Source organism: Bombina bombina, chromosome 7, assembly GCF_027579735.1.
Source record: "Bombina bombina isolate aBomBom1 chromosome 7, aBomBom1.pri, whole genome shotgun sequence".
In the NCBI taxonomy this organism is placed as follows: domain Eukaryota; kingdom Metazoa; phylum Chordata; class Amphibia; order Anura; family Bombinatoridae; genus Bombina; species Bombina bombina.
This window is the reverse complement of record NC_069505.1, coordinates 456,949,184-456,973,256: the sequence shown is the minus strand read 5'-3', so window position 1 is coordinate 456,973,256 and position 24,073 is coordinate 456,949,184. Positions and strand designations below refer to the sequence as shown.

Sequence of the window (24,073 nt, the reverse complement as noted above, 5' to 3'; positions counted from 1 at the left end):
AGTGTATTCTACGGGTTTGGTGAGTGAGGGTCTCATTAATTTTTTACATTTTATCCTATGATTTGAGCGAGTATGCTCAAGTTTACATTCACTTTAGGGAATCATTCTGGTGAAACAGGTTGCATGCTCTGATTTGTTTAGGAATTGGAGCGTGCAATTTTTGCACTGGAGTGTTCCTTTAAATTCCTTTAGCTAGGTGAAGGAAAAATATATTTAATCCAATCCATCCAGAGAGACAGGAGTGTATACTACATACACGCTCCAATATACGTGACTCTGCTACACTGGGATTGTTTAGATTATGTACATCTGGTCTCAGCAAAGGAGACCAGTAAACATACTCAATGGGATTTCAAAAGGTGTATCTCTGGTCTACTCTGGATTGCCAATACCCTACACATGCCTAGATTATGAGTGTTGCGCTAACTGCAGCGCAAGTGCGATATGTTTTTTTGTTAGGCTCCCTCGAGCGTCTTCAGCCTCTCTAGCCTCACCAGTCCTTATGTTATGTTTCCAAGGGGGAAACAATGATTCATTCAATTGAATTACCTAAACAAATAATGTATGGCAGATTACAAGGGACATTAAACCCCAAATTTTACTTTTATGATTCAGATAGAACATATAATTTTAAACAACTTTTCAAATTTGCTTCATTATCTTGTTATTTGCTGAAGGATCAGCAATGCACTACTGCGAGCAATCTGAACCCATCTAGTCAGCCAATCACAAGGGACAAATCCGCGCAGGCACCAATCAGTAGCTAGCTCCCACTAGTGTGGGATATGTACATATTCTTTTTCAACAAGCGATACCAAGAGAACAAAGTACATTTGAAAATAGAAGTGAATTTAAATGTGTCTTAAAATTACCTGCCCTGATTCTTGCAAGTTTAATTTTGTCTTTCATATCCTTTTCAGTTAGAGAAGATGTTTTTATGTCATGTAAAGCTTGGTACATTTATATAAACTAATAGGACAAGAAAAAAAAATAAAATAAAATAAAGTACTGTGGAGGGGCTGTGTGTATGTGAGACAAAGGGAACCTCTCTATAATATTATATATCTGTATATAAGTACTGGGGAGGGGTTGTGTGTGTGTGAGAGAGACAGAGGGAACCTTTCTATAATATTATATATCTGTATATAAGGTACTGGGGAGGGGCTGTGTGTGTGTGAGACAGAGGGAACCTCTCTATAATATTATATATCTGTATAGAAGTACTGGGGAGGGGCTGTGTGTGTGTGAGACAGAGGGAACCTCTCTATAATATTATATATCTGTATATAAGGTACTGGGGAGGGGCTGTGTGTATGTGAGACAGAGGGAACATCTCTATAATATATATATATATATATATATATATATATATATATATATATATATATATATATATATCTGTATATAAGGTACTGGGGAGGGGCTGTGTGTGTGAGACAGAGGGAACCTCTCTATAATATTATATATCTGTATATAAGGAACTGGGGAGGGGCTGTGTGTGTGAGACAGAGGGATCCTCTCTATTATATTATATATCTGTATATAAGGTACTGGGGAGGGTCTGTGTGTGTGTGTGAGACAAAGGGAACCTCTCTATAATATATATCTGTAGCGGAGAGGCAGTAGGATCCGCAATATCTTTTAGTTAGGCAGAGACATCCTCATCTTAAAAATGTTGTCTAAATAATTCAGTCCAAGTTTAAGTCTAAATCAGCTATTTATTTTGCTTCTAGCCACTGCTTAAAACTAGTGCAACAACAACAACTGCTAACAACAACTGTCTAAGACAATACAGTTACTCAAAACTAACAGTTACTCAAAACTGAAGTTAACCCCTCCAGTAGTGTTGGATTTGCACCCTGTACCTATAATGGGCACAGGGTGACCTAACATAATGCCTGAATCCATAATCCGTAGGGAGGTTGACAGAGGGGTCTGTCACATGGCCCCCTCCTTGTGGGACACTCCGGCAGACCCGGCTTGACCCTTTGGCTGGTCAACTTGGGGATGACCGGACTAGGAGGTGGTAGGAATGTCAGTTTGCCGGGACAATCCATCTGCATTCCCATTCTGCTTACCAGGCCGGTAGCTGATGGTGAAGTTATAGGGTTGGAGGGCTAAACTCCACCGCAGCAATCTACCATTGTCTCCTGAGACCCGATTAAGCCAGACTAAGGGATTGTGGTCTGTTATGAGAGAGAATTCCTGTCCGTATAAATAAGGGTTCAACTTCTTCAGCGCCCAGACCAGGGCTAAACATTCCTTCTCTACTGCCGCATAACTTACTTCTCGAGGTAACAACTTTCTGCTTATGTATGCGACAGGGTGCTCTCCTCCATCCTCCACAACTTGGCTCAGCACAGCTCCCAGTCCATACATGGAAGCATCTGTATGAATGAGAAAACATTTGTTAGGCACTGGGGCAGCCAAGACAGGAGCATTCACAAGAGCCTGCTTCAGTGCCTGAAACGCAGCTTCACAAGCTGGAGACCACAGGACCTGTTTAGGAAGGTTCTTTTTAGTCAGGTCAGTCAGGGGCTTGGCGATAGTACTGTAGCCCGGGACAAAACGTCGGTAATAACCGGCTGTCCCCAGGAAGGCTAGCACTTGGGTCTTAGTGATAGGTGTGGGCCAGTTAGCCACAGCCTCTACCTTGGCTGGCTCTGGTCTCTGGCTCCCACACCCCACTCGGTGACCCAAGTAGTGTACTTCAGCCATACCTAGATGGCACTTGTCTGGTTTCAAGGTCAGGCCAGCGGCCTGAATCTTGTCCAGAACCACCCCTACATGGATTAGGTGTTCCTCCCAGGACTCACTGTAGACCGCAATGTCGTCCATGTATGCACAAGCAAATTCCTGGAAGCCATCGAGGAGTCTATCCACCATGCGCTGGAAGGTAGCCGGAGCATTCTTCATCCCAAAGGGCATGACCACCTTAAACTGGTACAGGCCAAATGGGGTGACGAATGCCGACTTGGGGATAGCATCCTCGGCCAGGGGAATCTGCCAATAGCCCTTACACAGTTCTATGGTGGTAAGATAGCGTCCCCTAGCAATACAGTCTAGTAATTCGTCTACCCGGGGCATCAGGTAGGCGTCAGTGGTGGTCCTTTCGTTGAGCCGCCTGTAGTCCACACAGAACCGGGTGGTCCCATCTTTCTTAGGTACCAGGACTACAGGCGAAGCCCAAGGGCTATCGGAGTGCTCGATGACTCCCAGCCGAGCCATCTCCTGTATCTCCTTCCGCATTCCTTCTCGGACTGCTTTGGGGATACGGTAGGGGGGCTGTCGCAGGGGATTGTGTCCAGGGGTCTCTACCTTATGTACAGCTAGGGTAGTGTAGCCGGGTTCTTGGGAGAACGTTGCCTGCTTCTCCCACAGAAGCGGTCTGGCCTGTACCTTCTCTGTAGGGCTTAACCGGTCCCCTAGCTGCACAAGACTAGTGAGGTCAGTCTGGGGGTCCTTCTCTAGTAAGTCAGGCAGGGGTAAATTCTCTGGGTCGTCTGCAGCAGGGGCACACACTGCAGCGACATCCTCTGGCCTCTCCTGATACTCCTTCAGCATGTTCACATGAAAGGATCGCTGGATCCTTTCATCTGCACAGCTGGCTATAATATAGGTAGTATCACACACCTGAGCTAACACCTTATACGGACCCTGCCAAGAAGCTTGCATCTTGTTGGTCCTCACAGGCTTGAGCACCAAAACTTTCTGTCCAACCTGGAAGACCCACTGCCGGGCACCCCGATCGTACCACCTCTTCTGTCTCCCCTGGGCCACCTGGAGATTCTCCCTTACCATCAGGGACAGTTTCTCCATGCGGTCCCGGAGTTCCAGGACATATGGCACTATGGGGATCCCCTCCTGCTCTGTCTCTCCCTCCCAGTGTCCTCTAATGAGATCCAGGGGTCCGCGGACCCTTCTCCCATAGAGTAACTCAAAGGGAGAGAACCCAGTAGATTCCTGGGGCACCTCTCTGTATGCAAATAACAGATGAGGCAGGAATCGCTCCCAGTCTCTGCAAGCGTCGGTAAAGGTCCTCAGCATCTGCTTGAGGGTGCCATTAAAGCGCTCGCAGAGACCGTTAGTCTGTGGGTGATAAGGCGAACTGAGCAGCGGTTTAATGCCGCACACCTTCCACAGCTGCTGGGTGAGCACAGCGGTAAACTGGGTCCCCTGGTCGGAGAGAATCTCCTTAGGGAACCCCACCCTAGTAAAAACCTTAACCAGGGCATCAGCTACTGTCTCTGCCTCTATATTAGACAGTATAAATGTCCTGAAAAACAGAAAAAAGAAGAGGCGCTCTTTGTGCAGCAAGTTCCAAACAGCTGAATATCTACCAATAGTGCTCAAGGTAATATACTCACAAACATGGGTGCACATGCAGTGCAATAGTAGACAGGCCGAAACTTCAGAGCCGTTCGGCTGACTCCTCAATGGCGACTCTGCCAAGAAATTACAGATACCCAGGTGCTGGTAACGATGGTCCGGTTTCTCCAAACAACCCAGGTGCTGGTAACGATACTCCGGTTTCTCCAAACAACCTCCGTGATGGGCTGCAATAAACAGCTTAATATAGGATCCAGTAGCTGTCAGTATAGGGTAATCACAAAACCCACAGGAGCAAGGAAGAGTGATAAAAAGTCAGTTTTATTAAAAACATTTAAAAGTTGCTGTGCAACGCGTTTCTCGGCTAACAATGCCGTTTCATCAGGCTTTACAATTTGTTACACTCTACCTTGCTACCTTATAACTGAACTAACAACCAATCTCCTGTCTAGAATGAGAACAACGCCCAAATGGCTTGGAACAAATCAGAGGTTCTATTTTACGCACATCGTAGATACGGATTATCCACTCTCAGTGACGTTCTCTAAGTTGAAGTGATGTGCGTAATCATAGTATCCCCGATTTTACTAAACACAACATACTGAGTAAATACAGCATCAATATGATCCTATTTAAAAATTAATAAAGTTTCTGCATGTCAAGATCTTAAAATGTTAGTAACCCGATGTGGCTACGGACAAATCTGAGGTACATATACGCCCACATGGTTGTGGACCAATCAGGGACTTAGCCAGCCACACACCTTTTTTAAAATTGTCAACAATTCTGTATATTAGAATAGCGGGTGCAGCCAGCAAAGTGCTCCAACTGTACCACAATGAGGTAATAATAGCAGCACAACTATCACAATACGAAGAAAAAGATAAAACTTCCTAAGCAATACTTGTTAAGGAATATACGTAACGCTGATGTCAGTCTGACATTCATAGATTTCCCTATTTGCGTTCAAGTTCTTTCTAATAAGATCGATTTACTCATGTATCCCGCATCTCCTAAAGCTAAGCTTTTTTATAATATTAAGGCTTTTAGTTGAAATAATTTTTAATGTCATGGATCACATCAAATACAACATAATAAAACAGTGTGCTGGGTTACAATGTCCTAGTATTCTTAAAACAATTAAAGTTTTCAGCACCCTGTTTATATCATTTTCATCAATTTTTCTCCCCCCTTCCCTAACTCCCTCTCCACCCCCTCCCCTCTTATCCCATTTCCCTAAACCTAAACTTCATAACTGTATACAAAGAAAAACCTTTAACTTTAAACTTTTCCCGTCGAGCAGTGACAATGTTGTAGATTTCTTTAGAACGCTATATCTATATTTAAGAAAGTTCCTATTCTCTCCAATTTAATTGCCCTAAAAAAGCCTTATTGGTTACTTAGTGTTGATCTGTATGTACCTACATATTTCTGCTTATTTAAAATCCAGTGTATCCACATGTTTTGGAATCTCTCAGATGTCCCTTGTATCCATGCAGCTGATTTTAGCATATTATAAACATCTTCAATTTTGATCATTACCTCATCCCATTCTGGAGCCCCCACTTTCCATTTTCTAGCTATACATATTCTGGTTGCTGTACATATAATATTAACCCATCTATTAGTAATTGAGTTCATTGACTCCTGGGGGATATGTAGTAAGGCCTGTGAGGCTGATAATGTAAAGGAGTCGTCTAGAATCACCTTAAATAGTTGAGAAAGCTTGTCCCATGTAGGTTGTATCTTTGGACACTCCCACCACATGTGAAAATAGGTCCCTATCCCATTACATCCCCGATAACATAATCTACTACCCTGTGTGGTGTAATGTGAGGATTTCAGTGGTGTAAGGTACCATCTATATGAGGTTTTTATTGAGTTTTCGATAAGGTCTGCCCCAATTAAACTTCTCCTCATTGAGGAGAAAATCTGGCTCCAATCTTCTCTATCATAGGTTATAGCTAAATCTTGTTCCCATTTGTCATAAATTACCAATTTTGCTGAACTATTTGCTTCTTGAATGGCTAAGTATAAGCGTGTAATCATTTTTTTATTTCTACCGGGTGTCATTATCATTTGTTCCAGAGCAGTTTTTGGGCAGGCTGGGATGCTGCCTAGTCTATATGTATTTATAGCATGGGAAATTTGGAGATATAAAAACCAGTGCAATGTATTTGGGTGTATTTTATCTCTTAATTGTGTAAATGTCAACAACTTCCCATTGTCTAGGAAATCAGCTACCCTATAGAGGCCTTTATTTCCCCACTTATCTATTTGTTTTTTAAATTCTTTTGGGAGTAGTGTACTTAGAGGTATTATAATAGTGTGTGGCGAGAGTAATTTCAATGTATGTGTTAGTGACCTCCACATAAGCTTAGAATCTTCTGTAGTTTTTAGTTTAATTATCCTCTGGTCTTTTGGATCTGAGGGTTTCCATAATATATCTCCCGGAGTGCTTAGTCTTCCAATATCTGCTTCAATACCTGGCCATGTCATCCCCTGGCAATCTTTACATAAAAGAGCATTTTGTGCCAGTCTGGCAGCATGATAATAATCTCTAAGATTAGGGACTCCTACACCTCCCAATAGCTTGTGTTGTTTTAAAATATGAGCAGCTATTCTAGCTGTTTTATGTCCTCTTATAAATTTAATAATTTCAGATTGTAGTTCTTCAAGCTCTTTTATTGGGATTTTAATAGGTAAAGCTCTAAATAGATATAACAGTCTTGGTAGGACATTCATTTTAATGGCCGATAATCTGCCATACCAAGAAAAGTTCCCTTTCTTCCATTTCAATATATCTCTTCTTATAGTTTTGTAAATTGGGATGTAGTTTGCTTTATACAATGTTTCTATGGTGTTTGTGATTTGTATGCCTAGATATTTTAGGGAATGATTAACCCATTTAAAATCAAAGTTCGCTTCTATCAACTTTTGTGTGTGTGTTGGTAATGATAGAGGGAGTGCTTCGCATTTATCCGAATTTATTTTGAAACCCGAAACATTGGAAAAATCTTCTAATAATTGGTACAAATTAGGGAGGGAAAGCATTGGTTTTGTAATTGTAAGCAAGATATCGTCTGCAAATAAAGTTAGTGTTTGTTCCCCTTTATTTAATTTAACCCCATGGATATCCTTAGAGTTGCGAATACAAGACGCCAAAGGTTCTATGCACAACGCAAATAAAAGTGGAGATAACGGACATCCTTGACGAGTTCCATTCAATATATTGATAGGTCGAGACTGATATCCCGCTGCCCTAATTGTTGCTACTGGATTTGTGTATATATTTTTGATTGCCCCCCTAAATTTACTACCGAATCCCATATATTCGAGAACTGCCATCATATATTGCCAATCTACTCTGTCAAATGCCTTCTCTGCATCCAGAGAAAGGAGCAGAGAAGGCGTTTCTGTTCCCTTCAGATATTCTATCAGCGTCACTATGCGTCTTACATTATCAGGGGCCTCCCTATCTTTAATAAACCCTACCTGATCAGGATGGATCAATGAAGGTAAGTATTGTTTAAGCCTGTTTGCTAGGATTTTGGTGAGAATCTTGAGATCTTGGTTAATTAAGGAAATTGGCCTATAATTTTGTACTATTTTGGGGTTTTTCCCTGGCTTAGGGATTACTACTATCTTGGCCTGTAAAAGTTCAGAGGGAACCGGCGTGCCCGACATGACATCTTTACAAAATTTATGTAGGTGGGAAGTCAAATTGGTTCTAAATAGCTTGTAGTAGTCTCCTGAAAATCCATCGGGACCTGCTGCCTTTCCTATTTTAAGATCTTTAATAGCTGCAGACACCTCAGTAGCAGAGATCTCTGCATCCAGTGCCTCTGCGTCCGCTTTGTCTAATTTTGGCAGATTCGCTAACATTAGTAGTTTATTTCTTAGGGTCTCTATCTGGGGGGATTGACCCACCTTCTTCCCATCATACAGAGATTCATAATATTTGGCAAAACATTCTGTAATTTCTTGCGGATGAGATGTCATAGTACCATCTGGTTTTTGAATTTGTGCTATTGTGAAAGATTTTGTTCTTTCTCTTAGCTTATGGGCCAGATATCTATCTGGCTTGTTAGCATATAGGAAATAGTATGTTTTTAATTTATTAATGGACCTCACTGAATTATCAGATAAAATTTTAGCCAGTTCTTTTCTTTTCTTTGTCAATGTGTCTAGTGATAGTTGGGATAGTGTATTTTGATGTGCCTTTTCCAAGAGTTCAATCTCTTGTTGCAAGGTAGCTACCGCAAACCTACTCTGTTTTATATATAAAGCTTTTTCCTTTATAAGTAACCCTCTAATATATGGCTTATGTGCAGCCCATATGATTACTGGGTTGATTGCAGGGTCTACGTTTAATTTCCAGTACTCTTCCAGACTCTTTAATATTTTAGTTTGTATACCTGGTTGCTTTAGTATTGTAGGGTCGTATGTCCAGGATCTTTGTCTTTCTACATTAATAAGACCTTTTAGTTGTATCTGTATTATGGAATGGTCTGACCATACTGAGGCGTGAATGGATGAAGAGATTAGGTTTGGTAATAGAATTTGGCTAATAAATATATAGTCAAGTTTGGTATATGTTTTATGTGCAGGTGAGTAGTATGTGTGGTCATTTGTTTGTCCATATAATGTCGTCCAAGTGTCATATATATTATGATTCTCTAAAGATCCCCTAATGGATTTGGTAATAGAGTTAAGTCTTAATTGTTTATTTGTAAGTTTAGATGTATTAGTATCCCTTAAAATCTTTAAGTTTACATTAAAATCCCCAGCCAATATTATCAAGGTTTGAGACCATTGGGTCAGTAAATGCGAAAGATTATCAAAAAATTTGTGTTGTTGCTCATTAGGTGCATATATGTTGCAGAGTGTGACTTGTTTGTCTTGCACAGTCCCCCTCACTATAAGATATCTGCCTTCCTTATCCCTTATCACCTCTTCTTTTATAAATTGAATGGAATTATGAATAAGTATTGATACTCCTCTTTTCTTTTTATCGGTTGTGGAGTGAAAGTGTTGCGTGTATTGTTTGTCCCAATATTTAGGGATTTGATGGTGTGTAAAATGTGTCTCCTGTAGGAAAATGATTTTAGCCTTCATATTGTTATATTGGGTAAGTGCAGTTTTCCTTTTAATATTGGTATTCAAACCTCTTACATTATGGGAGATTATCTTCCATCTAGAATCCATAATTGAGCATTTTCCCTCTCCCCTCCTCATACCTGAACATCAATGCCTCCCTTTTCTGACTAACAACTGCTCTCTTAGTGTCCATCCTGTTATGGAGAAACTTTCCTGACCACTGCTCGACAGTACTTGAAACAAAAAAACAACAAAAACATAAAAAACATAGCTCAACATTAAACAACAACAAACTATTAAACAATCTGTAATCCTTCAAGTTATTCTTGTTTGTCTGCAACATCAAATCTATCTAAGTGGGTGTGCAGCTAAATATTACATAGTGTATCTTATATAATAATGAATTGAAAAAGTGGATCTTTTATTCCTAGAGGGAACATAAAATAATAACTAATGTCATGTATAGTGCAATTTAGTCATATCTTATCAATCTCCAGTTCTTATTTATTATTTGTTCATTTGTTCATTATTTACTACTAGGAGATTGATATTCAAGTCTTTTACCACAATATGAGCCGTGACAATAACTCCTCCACACGGAGTAAGGCAAAGAAAGATTATACTTGTTAAAGAACATCAGTCAGTTCTCTCAGTCTCTTTAATCCTTCAGGGCCTTTGTTTCCTTTTAGAGACCTTTGTCCAACGTTCACTTTTAGCTGTTCCTCTTAATGGCAGTGTGGGTCTTATGGTATTGTCTTGAGAGTTATCTGGAATCTCTGGACAATCCAGCTTAAGCAGTTGGCAGAGACCTGGTATGTCTTGTTTCTCTTTGATAGTGATTGTTCTGCCCTCATGGTGTATGTGAAGTGCGAAAGGGAATCCCCATCTGTATAATATCTGATTTTTTCGCAGTAGTTGTGTCAGCGGACGGAGAGCAGAACGCTTCTGCAGTGTTTTGATACAAAGGTCCTGGTAAAATTGTATGACTGAGCCCTGAAATTTAAAGGTTGGATTTTTTCTAGCTGCAGTCATGATTTCTTCTTTTTCTTGGAAGCGTAAAAGTTTAATTATGACGTCCCTTGGTGGTTCTGTGTCCTTTGGTTTTGCTCTTAGAGCTCTATGTGCCCTTTCCATTTGGAATTTTCCATCCTCAGCAGAGCTTGTGATAGCCTGGAATAGTTGTAGAAGATAATTGCTTAATTCTGTTGTAACTATAGTTTCAGGGATACCCTTTAGACGTATATTACACCTCCTGCTCCTATTTTCCAGGTCTTCCAGCTTGTCATTAATGTCTGCCAATTCCTGTTGTTGATCAGCCATTTGTTGAGTTATGGTTGTAATGTCTTCTTCCAGTGATTCTTCTTTTTCTTCCAAGGATTCTAACCTGGATCCCAGTTCCGAAATATCCTGTTTGATTTCAGTGAGACTGTTTGTAACAGTGTTCTGGAGGGTGTCCAGCTTTTCCCACATTTTGTCAAATATTGTGGATATGTCTTGTTTGGAGACAAGGTTCCTTATGTCACTTCTGGTAATGGGTATATTATTACCCGCTGGCGAAGTTGGTTCTAGAACTTCTTCCATTTCTTCCTCAGTTACAACAATTTCTTTATCATGAGCCTTTTCTCCTTTCTGAGGTTTAAAAAATATATTGGCTGCTGCAGGTTTATTTGTAGCATTTAGTTTACTTTGTCTTCTGACTGACATGATATAGCTCATATAATAAAATGGAGGAACACTTGAAATGATCTAGCTGTTGAACAAAGGATAGCAAGACCTCTGCTTATGTCCTGAAGTGGGAGAAAGTCTGCTGCAGCACTAGTGTTTTAACAGCACTTTGGAGTCACATGCAAAGCCGGAGTGGTTTACAGGAGAAAAATAAATTGCAGGGAGTGATTTATATAGGGTGAATGTTCTGTGTCAAAGTTATTTTCCTTCCATCCAAAGTTTCTGAGTAGTTTTGGTGATATGCTGTGTACTATAGATAGGTACAATCTGTGCTATATCACCATACAATGCTATTTCTTTTTATGTGTTATTTTGTGATCCAGCTTTCACATTTTAATGCTTTATTTACTTATCCTTCCTCTGCAGCCTGATTCATTAACATCATGTAGGGTTAAAAGTCTTTATTAAATAGTAGGCATGTTGCTGCTCAAGTCTCTCTGGCTGTTTATAATCACTTTATTAACATGCTGCCTCCCACGTGGCTGATTCCCTGCTATGGCGTCTTAAAATTGTCTTTCTTCCTCAATCACCCTGTAGATTTATTGCTTGCCATATTCCCCTCTGAACTCCTTACCCTGTGATGTGGCAGCTTCCTTGCAGTTTTATCCTCTGTTTTCTCTCCAGCTTACCTGATTCTTAAGAGACCGGCATTTTGGTTCTTGTTCTCCTCAGCTTGCAAGACGTCAAAGACTGCATGTCAGCTTTTACACTGAGCAAACTGAGTGGTCATAAAACACAGAGGATTGATGTATAAACACTCCGGTGGTGTTTTAGTGACCCTCTGGGAGCTTATGATAACCTTTTCTCCACTTTTCTTATTCACTGCACCTGGAGCTCACATATCACACGTCCTCCATTATGCCTGCCTTGGCTCCACCCCCATATTAAGGCTTTTAACAAGACATGGCGCTACAATATGAAACATTATATTTGATCAACTGAACATTGCGTGCCTATATTTTATTTATTTATTTAGTGATCCCGTGTCACTCCAAATAGATCTAAATTCTATGCACGCCCACATCAATATAGACCAATAAGATATTCTGCTAACCACACACCTCTCATCACTCGTAAATGATTTTCTGTATTGTATAGCAGGTGCAGCAAGCAGAATACTCCGGCTACACCATATTGGGATTTACCATACTAAGTCGTAAAGGGCTACAAATTTGAATAATACTTGTAAATGAATTACTTCAAACCTCACAAAAATGCCCAACATATGACCCCAACTCCACATCTCCCCAAACGACTCCGTAATTTTCAGCCTCCAAACAAAATTATACCAATGTGATAGTAATGATAATGGACAGTAGAGCAATGGAAAACTATTACAAAAAATCTATATAAGACTCCCATGAATTAACAATCGGTAATAGTGCCATTACCTCCAAATGGGTACAACATGATGTGTATGAAAGAACATTGTATATACGACCATTTATAACGTGATATAATCTATATATACCTGTAAACTAAATGTGTTGATAATGGTGCCCAGTGTAAAAACTTATTTGTGTGGTGTTTATAATTATATTAATAATTCTTAAGCTAAAACTAACTTCATACAAATTTGTGTTGATTATAAACTAATACTACTATTAATATAAAATTACTAAATATATGGAAATAAAATTAATAATATATTCTAATATAATATTAACCTATTAATAATCCCTCTAAGTATTCAATAACTAATAAAGTTCGTGGTAACATAATACCTCTATTCTAGTGGTAACAAAAAAGAAATAGACTAAAATAAAAATAGTTGGGTAGATATTATGTCTGATACTAACAATAGTGAAATAATTAGTCGATAACTATATCGACTCCATACCAAATTCTATAACGTGAGGATATGGTTCAATAACAGTGAAAAGTGTACTCGTGAGAGTTCCAAAGAGGTAGAGAAGGAAAGAGACTTTAAAAACGCAGCCAGAATCCACATTTAAATTTAGTCCATAGGATGCATAGTTTTCAATTTGTGGATCCAGTATGTCTCTTCCTTCTCAATCTAAGGAACGATTGTAGAATATGTGACCTTACTTGATCTCCTCTATCGGGATAATGGAATAACAATTAGGGGTTCCCTCCCAATGTCTTATGATGACAATGGCTAATGACACTATGGGATTCTTGTTTATTATGATACTACGATAATGTCTCTGACCCAACGGTGACTCAGACGTCTAATGGTACGACCCTATATTGGACCCCACATAAACAAGAGATAAGATAGATAACATAACGTGAGGCACAGCTCATTCCTATTCTAATCAAGTACTGTTTTTTTGTCAATATAGGATTGAAAGAACGTTCTGCCCCATGCCCCAATGTGATCTGCACATTTTACAAATTGACAACATTACACTTAATGCCCCTCTATTGGAAGCTCAGTGCCAATTTACCCCTAGTATGCTTAGTCAGTAGTTTCACTGCTTTTCCTTTTCTCTTTTGATAATTTTACTAGGTGCCTGAATATTTTTTAGACTCGGGGCCTTCCTTCATAGACGATAGTAGGCCTATCCCCTAATAATTCACACAAAAATGGGGTCTCTTTTAAAATTCTCCAAGTGTTTATTGAGAATCTCTCTTATGATTTATGATTGCTATTATTATTGCGTGATGAATCTGATTTCAGATGGTTTTGGGTATCTTCTCTCCATCCTGGTGTCTATTTTGTGTTTTAGAAAATATTCTTCCCTATTATCATTACGGGCTCGTACGGTAACTTGACCTCATACGATCAATCGGATAATTTTTCTCCTATAAATCTTTGTTTCCAAAATCTGACTTTGGGTGTCATAGTCAGAGATTAGGCTACAGTTGCGCCTGATCCTCCGAAATTGTCCGTATGGGACAATTCGTTTCCAGGGGTAATAGTGGTTACTATTAAAATCTAGATAACTATTACTGTCAACAGTTTTGAAATGTGTTGAACTAACAACCTGTCCTTGTTCATTAAACCGTAAACTCAAATCCAAGAAAACAATATTTTCCGGATGTATGCAGCTAGTAAATTTCAATCCTCTATCATTTCTGTTAAGATGTTCAACGAATTCCATTGCCTTTTCAGTAGTGCCATCCCATACAAAAATCAAATCATCTATAAATCTGCCATAGAACACCAGGTTCACCCCGTACTCAGATTGATAGACGTATTGTTGTTCAAAACTGCCCATATATAGGTTTGCGAAGCTAGGGGCGAACCTGGTGCCCATGGCAGTCCCCTTTATTTGTAAATAATAACTACCTTGAAATAAAAAATAATTGTGTTGTAAAACAAATAAAATAAGTTGTAAAATGAATTCCTTTTTGGATAGACGGGGCATATACCATTCGTTTTCCAAAAATTCAGCAATAGCTAAGACCCCCTGATCGTGGGGAATGTTACGAATAGAGGGCCTCCACACACACAAGTAATCCAAAGATAGTTATTTTTTATCTCAGTGTTATGCAATTTATCTAATAGGTCAGAAGAGTCTCTAATATAGGAATCTAAATTTAACACATACCTTTGGAGGAAATAATCAATGTAAGCCGAAACATTTTCGGTTAAACTGCCTATCGCCCGCTATTATCGGTCTGCCCGGGGGATTAACCCATATCCTTGTCGGATTTTGGCAGATGATAATAGACGGCATAGGCAGGTTCTTTGGGAATCAAAACACTCTTTCTCCTTCTTGGAAATAATACCCTCTTGAAAGCCAAACCGTTTACTAGGCCAGTTAATGTTTTTAGACTATTGGGCGGTACGGGTCTCTACTTTCAAACAAGAGTAAAGGACTTATCCTGTAATATTCTGGTAAGCTTTCTCTAATGTAATCATTATAATTTTGCAGGACCTATACCCCCCCCTTATCGGCCTTGGCGTCATCACCAGCTCAGAATTTTTCTTTCATTTACCAATGCTTTAATTTCATTAGGAAACAGATTTTTACTATCTTTATTTCTAGGGACGGAGATCTAAATCTTCTAATACTAGTTCTATGAAGATTTCTATGTAGGTGTTATTCGATACCTGAGGATTAAAGTTGGATTTATTTCTGAAATTAGTTTGGATTAATCCTTCACTTAGTTGTTATTTTGTATAAACTATCGGGTTCATATGTTGGAAGCGCAGAGGTTACACTACACTCCCACTAGTGTCGGTCAGAAATTGGTATAAAAACTATATGTTTTTCTAATTTTTTCTCTGCAAAATCACTTCCTGTATATTTAATTTTTGTGTATATCTGCTTCAAGTCTACAAAAAGATTTAAAGATATTATGCGAGTTTGAGGGGCTGAAGGACAATCCTTTCCCCAAAAACCCTGATTTCATCATCCGTCAATTTCTTAGGATGACAAATTAAATATACTTTACTTAATTTTTGTAATCTTGCTTTTTTTGTGGAGACCCTGCCTACCCTCTGCACCCCCGTCTGTGTACGGTCTTTTCCCTTTTTGTGGTTGAGTATGTGTGGTCAGAGGCTCTAGATAGCTGTTATCTTCCGTTGGGACCAGACTGCTGTCTCGGTCCGCTGTTCTAAAAAAACAGCCTTATTATTATCATTTGAAAACTTACTGTTACCATAATTGGCCATTTCCTTATTACTCTGAGCTACATGGCTACGCCCATAGCGGTAGGGACTTCATTAAGTTCGTTTAGACACTTCATATCTGTTGGAAATAGGTAATTAATAGAGGTTGAATGATCAGGGCTATTCCCTCCTATTGTCCTCATATCTGATATCCCTATCATTCCAAGCTCCTGGCACTATTGTGCCAAAACTGGTCTGTTTTTATTAAAACCAGATGCTAGGACACCTGATCTATAATTTAGTGAGGAACTTCTGTTTTGGGAGACCTGTATTAGGTTCATGTTGAGAGTTATAGGAGTTATGAGGGTTATTATAATTATGCTGATTCTGTTGATTATAATTCATTCGATTATGTATGTATTCGATTGATTATCATTTCTCTTATAGTGGGAGCCACTATTTCTGTAGCTGTTTTTCCTATTAACAACCTGACCAATTCATTGCCACCTGTCCCTTCTGATGACCTTCGATTCGCATCAGTAGGGGTTTGTTTGTAAATCATGTGTGGTATTTACCATTACCATTAGCACCTCCTGGGTGGCCCTATACTTCAAGTTATTATTAGAGCGATTAGTCGTTCTATTTTCTTTCCTGTTCCTACCATGATTACTATGTATATATCTCCCCTCGGGTGTAATCACCCCTCATCTCGTAATAATTTACGTTTTTATAGGCTAGTAGTTCCTTTCTCGAAAAACGTCTATTTTTTTGTAAAGTTATGCTGTTTAGTTCATTCATCTACAGAGGATGTTTTAAAATTCTCCTAAGTGTAATTGTATTTTCTCAATTTCAGTGGTGACCTTTGCTACTAGTGCTTCCCTATGTGCTATCAATATTTTCATTAAACGAAAAGAACATTCGTTTAGAGCTTCATCCCATTTCGCTAATAATTCAATATCATCTTTGAAAGAACAATTCTTAAAGATTCTAAGTCCTCTAGGGATTTGTTTTCTCTCTATATATTTCCTAAGCATTTCTGCATCCCACCAGTATATTAGACAGTGCTACTGCCTCTGGGTAACGAGTGGCATAGTCCACCACGGTGAGAATATACTTCTTACCTGATGGACTAGCTCTGGCCAGTGGACCCACAATGTCAACGGCTATGCGGGAAAAGGGTTCCCCAATGATAGGCATAGACATAAGCCTAGCTTTTGGGTAATCCCCCGCTTACCCACCCGTTGACTGGTGTCACAAGTACTACAATATACCCGCACATCTCGGTTAAAATTGGGCCAGAAGAAATTTTGGGTGATCATATGAGCTGTGCGGCGGGACCCTAGATGTCCAGCTAATGGTACATCATGCCCCAATCCGCAGAATCTCTTGCCGGTATTTAGCAGGCACCACAGCTGCCGTTTGCGCGAGGGGCAGTACTTTCCTGGGAAGCTTTAGGGATTCTAATCTAGCTATCCCACACCCACTCATAACATTCCCCAATCTACCCCCCTCTTCTTCAGCATCTGCCCCTAGCCCTATACTTCTGAAGGGTCGGATCCTCCCGGGTTTCCCTCCCGTACGTCTCTGGGGTATCCCAGCCCTCAGGGGCCTGCTCTAGGGTACAAGTCTGGTAAAGAGAGTCTTACCTGGGTCTCAGAAGCAGGTGGGTCTTTCTCGGCGGCACGGGTTGGGCACGGTAGTCACAGGGTTACACATCAGGGGACCATTGGAGCGTAGGCAGAAAAAGGGGGGCCAAGTCATTTCCAAGGAGAACATCAGCTGGTAAAGACCTTCATGACCCCCACATTCACATGTCTAGCTCCCACTCCCCAATCAAAATTTACCCGGGAAAGGTAGGCGGAAACACAGCGCCCCCTGCTACCCTCACAGCCACAGTGTCTCCGGTGTGCTCGGTTCTCGGACCCAAGTTCTTTTGGAGCCAAGGTCATGGTAGCACAGTATCTCGTAGACCCATGAACCCTGCTTCCCATCACCTTTAACAGTTGGCCGGTGCTGTTCGCCGGTTATCCCGGTGGGCAGCTTGCACAGGGTCTGCTTCATGTAGGATGCCCCCAGCATTCTTCCTCCTCCTACGCAAGTGGGCAGCAGGCTGAGGGTTACGTGGGTTTCCGCCGGCGGGTTCTCCTCCTGGACTGTGCTTGGTTCGCTGTCGTTTAGGGAAACTCTGGTCTTTTGTGCCCTAGTTGCTTACATCCAAAGCACTGAAGTAGGTTGTGAGTTGAACCGGGCTGTCTGAGGATAGTTATGTGGCTGAAGGCGGTGTGGGTAGAGCGGTGCGCCGGGGGTTGGTAAACTGGTAGTGCTCGGGGTGACTGTGGGTTCGGTACTCCACTCTGGCAGGGGGCTTAGTGGTAGCAGTGTCAGTTTGCGGGCATCCGTATACTCATCTGCACGGCGAGCAGCTTCATGCAGTATGGAGGGTTTATGTCCCAAACCCAACTTTCTAACTCCTGCGGATAACTTGTCGAAGCAATGTTCCAACAGGAATAGCTGCAGCACCTCTTCCCCAGATACGCTTGGCACCCCGCCATCCAGTGAGCTGCTGTGCAGTGCAACTTACATGCCCACTCAAACGTAGGAATCTCCAGCTAATTTAAACAGTGTCTCTGAACCGCCTCTGTATGCCTCCGGTGTAATCGCATACTGGAGAGCAGAGCCTCTTTTACAGGATTATAAATCCCGACTTCCCTCATCTGGAATGGCACCGAAAAGCCTCCACTGGCCCGGCCGGATAATTTTCCGGATAATATCGTGACCCATTCCTCTGCGGGGTACTCCTTGTGTAGTGCACATTGCCTCCTCCCCCAATCTGCAACGGTACCCTATCAATCTCTCCTTCTGTTTCAATGAAGTTTTTAAAAGCTGCAAAATGTACCTTTCTCTTTTCCACTGGGGTTGCTGTGACTTGGGCTGCTGCAGCGCTGCTTTGGCGAAGTAGGTTGGCATTCACAGCTGCTATGACCCGGTCGATAATTTCGGCAGTCGGGTTGGGGCCATAATGTGACAGTCTTATTTTAACCGCCCGGTCAAAGCTTGCTTCTTCAGGAGTTCTGTCTGATATGCTGGGCTCATTGGTTCCTTCGGGCCCTGGTACTCCGTCCATCTCGGTCAGTATTGTAATAATCTCCCTCTTCAAGAAGTCACTTTTTTAAGTCCCGTAACAAGCAAACTGTGTTCTCTGTCTGTCTGCTCAGTCTGATTATTGCTGTGTGTGCAGTAACTCACAATTATTCCTTGAAGCAACACTTTCCCTTCTACTTTACTTTTCCTAGACTTAAAGGGACACTGTACCCAAAATTTTCTTTCGTGATTCAGATTGAGCATGAAATTTTAAGCAACTTTCTAATTTACTCCCTATTATCAAATTTTCTTCCATTCTCTTGGGTATCCTTTATTTGAAATGCAAGAATGTAAGTTTAGATGCCGGCCATTTTGGGTGAACAACCTGGGTTGTCCTCTGCTCGATTGGTGGATAAATTCACTCTCCACCAATAAAAAAAGTGCTGTCCGGAGTACTGAACCCAAAAAAGCTTAGATGCCTTCCTTTTTCAAATAATGATAGCAAGCGAACGCAAGAAAAATTGATAATAGGAGTAATTAGAAGTTGTTTAAAATTGCATGCTCTTTCTGAATTACAAAAGAAAAACTGTGGGTACAGTGTCCTTCTAACAGTATAACCAACTCACTGTAAGTTGTTCTAGCAGGTCTTTAAGGGTGTCTCTCTTCAGCTTTCATACTGTATTCCATTAGTCGGATGTGTAGTTGCTCTTCTGGGCTACTGAGGACTAACCCATCTCTTGCCACACAATTGTAGAGGAGAGGCAGTAGGATCCGCAATATACCTTTTAGTTAGGCACGAGACATCCTCATCTTAAAAATGTTGTCTAAATAAATTCAGTCCACGTTTTAGTCTAAAACAGCTATTTATTTTGCTTCTAGCCACTGCTTAAAACTAGTGCAACAACAACAACTGCTACCAAAACTGTCTAAGACAATACAGTTACTCAAAACTAACAGTTACTCAAAACTGAAGTTAACCCCTCCAGTACTGTTGGATTCTGCCACCCTGTACCTATAATGGGCACAGGGTGGACCTAACATAATGCCCTGAATCCCATAATCCGTTAGGGAGGTTGACAGAGGGGTCTGTCACAATATCTGTATATAAGGTACTGGGGAGGGGCTGTGTGTGTGAGACAGAGGGAACCTCTCTATAATATATATCTGTATATAAGGTACTGGGGAGGGTCTGTGTGTGTGAGACAGAGGGAACCTCTCTATAATATTATATATCTGTATATAAGGTACTGGGGAGGGGCTGTGTGTGTGAGACAGAGGGAACCTCTCTATATATTATATATCTGTATATAAGGTACTGGGGAGGGGCTGTGTGTGTGTGCGACAGAGGGAACCTCTCTATAATATTATATATCTGTATATAAGGTACTGGGGAGGGGCTGTGTGTGTGTGAGACAGACGGGAACCCTCTCTATAATACTTTTACCTATCCGTCCTCCCTCTCAAGGTACTGGGGAGGGGCTGTGTGTGTGTGAGACAGAGGGAACCTCTCTATAATATTATATCTGCTATAAGGTACTGGGAGGGGCTGTGTGTGTCGTAATAAGAAGAACTCTCTATATAATATTATATATCTGTATATAAGGTTCCTGGGGAGGGACTGTGTGTGTGAGACAGAGGGAACCTCTCTATAATATTATATCTGTATATAAGGTACTGGGGAGGGTTCTTTGAGTGTGAGAGACAGAGGGAACCAGCCCTTTATTATCAGTTGTGTGTGTATATGTGAGTTTGTCGTGTGTGTGTGTATATATTATATATATATATATCTTATATAATATATATATGTGTGTGTGGGGTCTTACATGTATATTTTAGCCTGTTGCAGTTTACAACGTACAGTTACACTCATAATTACACTATCTAATAAATATTATTAAAAAAATCTAGAGAAAATAACTCATTGTGTAAACCATTTACAAATCTAACAAGTCAGAAGGACTTGCTTTAAACCCAGAAACTCTCTGACTTCACTGTTTCCAATGCAGCAAAGGAATCTGGGTAAGATATGCAAATGAGGTTACAATGACTCACCATTTTACTTTTAGCCTGCTTTTTAAGACAGACTTCCCTTTATGCCATAGCACAGCTGCATTTACACAGCTTTAATGCTTAGCTAGGGATTAGTGCAGTGATTTAGACCAATCCCAGGACAAGCTGTTTTCGTGGTTATTGCCACCTCATCAGCTGGGAGTAGGTTAAATCACTGCTTGGTGACTTCTTCTGACTTGTTTAGATTTGTAAATGTTTACACAATGAGTTATTTTCTCTATATTTTGTATTTAGTGGAGGATTTTAAACTCACTTTTCGCCTCCCATAATTTTAATTGTTGTTGAATTTCCCCCAGAAATGAACTTTACCCAAGCAGTGATTTAACCTACTCCCAGCTGATGAGTGGCAATAACCACGAACACAGTGTCCTGGGATCTGGTCTCTAAATCAATGTACTAAACCCTAGCTAAGCATTAAAGTGTGTACTGCAGCAGTGCTATGGCATAAAGGGAAGGTCTGTCTTAAAAGCAGGCTAAAAGTAAAAAGGTGAGTCATTGTGAACCTCATTTGCATATCTTACCCAAGACTTCCTTTGCTGCCATTGGAAACAGTGTAGTCAGAGAGTTTCTGGGTTTAAAGCAAGTCTTCTGACTTGTTAGATTTGTAAATGGTTTACACAATGAGTTATTTTCTCTATATTTTGTATTTAGTGGAGGATTTTAAACTCACTTTTCGCCTCCCCATAAATTTAATTGTTGTTAAAAAAAATCAAACGTATAAGGGCTTAAAGATATGAGGTCTCAGGTGTTAGAAAAAAGGCTCGCAAAGGGCTTTTCATAAACGATACATATATACATGTCTAAGATGTATATGTATTTTACATAATTACATTAACTATTACATAAATACATATTAGTTTGTATATATCTATATATAGAGTGTGTGCATATATGTCTGTGTGTGACCATTATTCCCATATGTGTAATCTCTGACATGAATGTAATCTCTGACATGTACGTAATCTCTGACATGTTGTAATCTCTGTCATGTATGTAATGTGTGACATGTATGTAATGTGTGACACGTATGTAATATCTGCCATGTATGTAATGTGTGACATGTATGTAATGAGTGACACGTATGTAATATCTGCCATGTATGTAATGTGTGACATGTATGTAATGTGTGACACGTATGTAATATCTGCCATGTATGTAATGTGTGACCTGTATGTAATGTGTGACATGTGTGTAATGTCTGACATGTATGTAATGTGTGACATGTATGTAATGTGTGACCTGTATATAATGTGTGACACGTATGTGCCACTGCTGCAGGTCTCAGTGTTACACAATATCACTGACCATGAACAAGATGAAGAAGAAGCTGCCTGAGCGGATCCTGAATCACATCCTGGAGATTCTCTACCTGCTGACGGGAGAGGTGAGAAAACACCATAACGTCACCACGGTAACCGCCCTGCAGTGACTGTGTATTAAGTATCTTAGCAAAAGAGGTGACTGATGCTCAGAGGTAAGAAGAGCCGGTGTTTAATAGTGTTTATGCAATACAAAAGTGTAGAGTTGTTCTGGAAATTCACCTGAGGAGACCGTTATTTCCCAGCAGCCTTTTAGTTATTTGTCCCATCATCCCCATACACAGCAATAGGCAGCTTATGTAGTGATGTCAACTTAGGCTAATAAAGATAAACTGGTATTTATATGGTATAAACACATAGTGCAGAAGAGGAAGTGCTACTGTATAGAATGGCCATAAGCATATGTACATATGTCATATATAGATAATACCTGCACATACACAGCAATAGGCAGCTTATGTAGTGATGTCAGGCTTAGGCTAATAAAGATAAACTGGTATTTATATGGTATAAACACATAGTGCAGAAGAGGAAGTGCTATTGTATAGAATGGCCATAAGCATATGTACATATGTCATATATAGATAATACCTGCACATACACAACAATAGGCAGCTTATGTAGTGATGTCAGGCTTAGGCTAATAAGATAAACTGGTATTTATATGGTATAAACACATAGTGCAGAGGAGGAAGTGCTATTGTATAGAATGACCATAAGCATATAGTACATATGTCATATATAGATAATACCGCATATACACAGCAATAAGCAGCTTATGTAGTGATGTCAGGCTTAGGCTAATAAAGATAAACATGGTATTTATATGGTATTAAACACATAGTGCAGAAGAGGAAGTGCTATTGTATAGAATGGCCATAAGCATATGTACATATGTCATATATAGATAATACCGCACGTACACAGCAATAGGCAGCTTATGTAGTGATGTCAGGACTTAGGCTAATAAAGATAAACTGGTATTTATATGGGTATAAACACATAGTGCAGAGAGGAAGTGCTATTTGTATAGAATGGCCATAAGCATATGTACATATGTCATATATAGATAATACCTGCACATACACAGCAATAGGCAGCTTATAGTAGTGATGTCAGACTTAGGCTAATAAGAGTAAACTGGTATTTATATGGTATAAACACATAGTGCAGCAGAGGAAGTGCTATTGTATAGAATGGCCATAAGCATATGTACATATGTCATATATAGCTAATACCTGCACATACACAGCAATAGGTAGCTTATGTAGTGATGTCAGGCTTAGGCTAATAAAGAGTAAACTGGTATTTATATGGTATAAACACATAGTGCAGAAGAGGAAGTGCTATTGTATAGAATGGCCATAAGCATATGTACATATGTCATATATAGATAATACCTGCACGTACACAGCAATAGGCTGCTTATGTAGTGATGTCAGGCTTAGGCTAATAAATAGTAAACTGTATTTATATGGTATAAACACATAGTGCAGAAGAGGAAGTGCTGTTGTTTAGAATGGCATAAGCATATTTACATATTGTCATATATAGATAATACCGCACATACACAGCAATAGGCAGCTTATGTAGTGATGTCAGCTTAGGCTAATAAAGATAAACTGGTATTTATATGGTATAAACACATAGTGCAGAAGAGGAAGTGCTATTGTATAGAATGGCCATAAGCATATGTACATATGTCATATATAGATAATACCTGCACATACACAGCAATAGGCAGCTTATGTAGTGATGTCAGACTTAGGCTAATAAAGATAAACTGGTATTTATATGGTATAAACACATAGTGCAGAAGAGGAAGTGCTATTGTATAGAATGGCCATAAGCATATGTACATATTGTCATATATAGATAATACCCAGCACATACACAGCAATAGGCAGCTTATGTAGTGATGTCA

General features: G+C 40.0%; 1 protein-coding gene across 2 annotated transcripts in view; it reads left to right on the top strand.

Moving 5' to 3' along the window:
- The window catches only part of LOC128666711 (oocyte zinc finger protein XlCOF6.1-like), a 101,987-nt gene that overhangs the window by 4,929 nt on the left and 72,985 nt on the right, over window positions 1-24,073 (top strand). For both annotated transcript variants that reach the window (XM_053721453.1, XM_053721452.1), the window contains exon 2: window positions 22,109-22,214. The gene's annotated coding sequence lies outside the window, so the exon portion shown is untranslated. The remainder of the gene's footprint in view (window positions 1-22,108; window positions 22,215-24,073) is intronic.